This window comes from Microtus ochrogaster, unplaced genomic scaffold (assembly GCF_000317375.1).
Source record: "Microtus ochrogaster isolate Prairie Vole_2 unplaced genomic scaffold, MicOch1.0 UNK13, whole genome shotgun sequence".
Classification (NCBI taxonomy): Eukaryota; Metazoa; Chordata; class Mammalia; order Rodentia; family Cricetidae; genus Microtus; species Microtus ochrogaster.
In genome coordinates this window covers 3,429,696-3,433,901 of record NW_004949111.1, presented here as the reverse complement: position 1 = coordinate 3,433,901, position 4,206 = coordinate 3,429,696, and positions in this window count along the sequence as shown.

Sequence of the window (4,206 nt, the reverse complement as noted above, 5' to 3'; positions counted from 1 at the left end):
TTTCAGTAATTTAAAAAGAGCAGAAATAGTATTCTCTAATTATAAAGGACTATGGATTACCTCACTCAGTACAATGTTTTTTTCTAGTTCCACCCATTTGCTTTCAAATTTCATGATGGTATTTTTTTAACAGCTGAATAATAAACCATTGTGTAACTATACCACTTTTTCTTTATCCATTCTTTGGTTGAGGAACATCTAAGTTTTTCCAGTTTCTGGCTAATAGAAATAAAATTGCTATGAATATAACTGAGCAAGTGTCCTTGTGGTAGGATGGAGCACCCTTTGGGTATATACCCAAAGGTATATAGGAATGGTATAGCTGGGTCTTGAGAGCACTCTCTAAAAGGCATTTACCATTATTAGGTACCAGACAAGTGAGCGCAAGTTTAGGATCTAATAAGATACCATTTTCTCTGTACTAGATAATGTAAACTACAGAATAGCGATACCATCAAATTCTGGTGAAGATACTGATAGGAAAACAAGATATTTGGGTAATAACAGCCTGGAAAATTCTATTTCAGTATTTCATCTCATGTTCCACCATCGGAGATGTTGCCTGGGTCTGTTGCTACATTTGAGACCTTAAAACTTTTGATCTTCTACTAAGGATATTTTGTTGTGCTGAAATAGTTTCTATGGAAAAAGTAAAATAGTTGATTTTTCTTTTTCGTTTTAATTTCAGAATATTTAAGTCAGTATTCTATGGATGCAAGAAAAATAGCTTCCACTGAAGTTTTTGTTTGGGAGATCTCTTAAGATCCTGACATGACTTAGAAATTTTTGTATTTAATATGTTTCTATCATTCACAGTTACTATTATCTTTGGAAGCTTTTGTGTACTTTTGGCATGAACACAGTTTTTGAAAGTTTCCTCTTTGTTAGAACAAAATGACAAAGTCTCATCTTATGATTTCCTATTTGAAACATGGAGTTAGTCATTTCCCCCAAGTTTTCCTGGTCCTGGTTGTGGAGGACAGTATTTAGAATTTGGTGTGTAATTTGTAGTTTTTATTCTAGGTCATTTTGAAGGAAAATGGTATTATGGTATCATTCAATGTTATTAATTTTATTATGTCAGTTAAACATGAAAAGTCCAGCAGTACAGAAATACACTCTTTGTTCTTTTGTGTGTGTGAGTGTCATTCAGAAAACAAACAACAAGTCCCATTGAAATAACAGCATTAATTTAATATCATATTATATTTTGGATGAAACTAAATTGTAGCTGATACATGAATATGACTGCAGTGGCATATTGAATGTGGCTCGCTCTACTGTATGCTACGAGATGACTCACTCCACCCATTACTCTAACTACCAAGATATTTTATTATGCACAGCACACCAGGTAGTACCATATAATTTACAAATGAAACCTGACTCTTGTTTTATATCATCCCAGAACAATTAAAACAGTATTAGCTAGTGTCAACATGTTTGTAAATAGAAATAGAAATATGAATGTTGACAGTGCACGACAGTATATATTTATAAAGTGTTCTTCTAGGTGACCCAGAATATGCTTACGTTCATTCATTTTGTATTATTCCATGGGAGTTGCCTAGGTTACAGTGAAAGCAAGAAGAGGAATAGAGTTCATACATGAAATTCAATTTAAAGAGAATATAGATGATGACAAACTGTGACTGCAGAATCATTGGAGAAAAAAGAGACAGCAATATTTGGTTTCTAAATGTACTATAGCAATCCACTATTAGTTAGCTGAGGTTCCTGAGGAAGTCAAAGGACAAGCTATAAAAATAGCACGCTATAAATTATAAAATTTATAGAACCTAATTAATATTATTGGTCTTGTAGCTAGTAAGAAACAGAAGAGGCGCCAAAATATCAACATATAAAATAACATTTATTATTATTATTATTATTTAAGACATCACAAAAGCCTGCACTTCATGTTTTTTCTTCCATATGGTAGCCAGTTTCCTCCCTTAAATATTTATCTTTTCTGTTTTGATTTGATTATATTGAAATTTTTTTCTCTTTCATTAAATAGGGTTGTATGGAAGAGAACGGAGTCAGAAGAGCTTTACAGCGGTCAGTCTCTTGCTGGAAGATTCAAGTGAAGGAAGAACGGAGGTGGCAACTCCATTCCATTCTAACTTTTCTGGCTTGGAAACGTGCTATTTTGGGATTTCATGACGAAAGAGGCACAAAAGTGTTGCTTAGCATAGAGCTGTAGTAATGTAACTAAGAAGAAATGTGAACAAAGGGTGATGTTAGAAATGGTCCAAGTTTGGTGTATTCTACAGATGTTAAGGAGGTAGAATTGTCATGACATTTTGCTTGGCCATATGTTTAAGGAAAGAAAAGCAAGGAAGAATTTTGGGTTTTTCAAAATTATGTACTACACTGCTGTCATTCACTATACTGACTCTTTTTCTACACACACACTCACGCACACACACGCACACATACATGCACACTTGTGTACACACAGAAAAAAACCCAAAACAAAGCAAAAACCAAACCCAACCAACCAAGCATACAAAAACCCTTCTTTTTCAAGTTTCTTCTAAATACTCAGTTGGAATTGTCACAGGAAAAGAGCAGTAAGCAGCATTTGACCAAGTATTAAGTATAGAAATATGTCACCATATACACTCATAAAAGCACCTTTCTTCATTTAAGAAAGAAAACAGAAGTGTAAAGAAATAACAGTGGAAAAAATTAACAAACCATGGCCCACCAGCCAAATCTGGACAAGTACCATTTTCTTTTATATATATTCTGCAATTGATAGGGGACTTATATTTGAAATCTCCAAAGGAATGATTTAAAAATACATTAAATGGAACACAATTCAAATGTCAAAGTATATAAATTTCTAATAGAAGACAACCATGCCCACTGTGTACAAGTTATGGCTGCTTTTGGGCCGCAAGTAGGAGAGTTGAGAAGTTGTGATACAGGCTTCACACCCCACCCCCTGAAATATTTCCTTGGATTGGGTATGTAGTTCAGCAGTAAAGTGCTTTTTTTAGAGTGTATGAGGTACTGGGTTGATCCCCAGGACCACGGGAAAAGATTTATTACTATTTATTTTCACAACTAAAATATCTAGTACCTAGTACCTTTCAGGGAAAGACTATTGCCTCCTGGTCAAATAGTACTTTAGACGTTAAAAAAGATCTCTATAGGTATATAGTTCTAGATACCTGGATAAATGATCTAGAACAATAACATCTTTGTTTTTAAATATTCAGATTATTTTCTCAATAAAGAGTTACCCTTTGCTCCCCCACAGAGGAACATGTCTTCTCCCTCTTTAAACAGTGCTATAGATTCTTAATTAACCTACAATTAAGGCTTCTTTCTCAGAAGACTTGTTAAAATTACAACCTGGTTCCTATCTCCTTTTCTGTCACATTTCATCACTCTTTCTTGCATACCAGTAGGATTTTTCACCTTTCTGCAGACAGAAGCCAAAAATGTCACATTCAGAAATTATTTAGTGTTCATTTCATTTAGTGTTCTATCCCCTTTCTCCCCCTTTTAATCTTTTTTAAATTTTATTTTACCTTCTTCCTCAAATTATCTCCGTTATGAAAAGGATGGAATGGAGAATGAAATGTCGCATTCAGGAATTATTAGGCGTTCGTTTCATTTAGTTTTTTTTTTGTGTTACCTTTTCTTCCATTTTAAAATTGCATTTTTAATTTTTAAAAAATGTTTTACTTTCTTGCTCAAATTATCTTTATTATGACAGGATGGAGGGGAGGGTGGAGGAAACTTGTAAAACATATGTAGGTTTTATTGCTGGAGAGGCATTATCTCCGTGGTCAGCCTAATTTGTCCGGTCCTCCAGGGTAGAATATACACGTCCACACACCACACACTCCCACACACACCACACTCCCACACACTCCCACACCAAACACACACACACACACACACACACACACACACACACACACACACACACACACACACACACACAGTGCCAGCTATGGTATGGCAAGCCCCCATCTACTGGACATTCAGCTTTTTCCCTCCTTCTCTTTGCCTCCTTTAGGAAACCTAGAAAACAAAATCTTCCCACGGAAACTCCTCAGGGACGTCCCAAGATCCGAGTTTGCGCACTCGGACTCCTCCAGCGGCAGCGCAGTCTTCGCGGCAAGTCCGTGGGGTCTCTGAGCACAAACCCAGCGCGGGCTCCGCGGTCGGCGGGCGGGCGGGCGG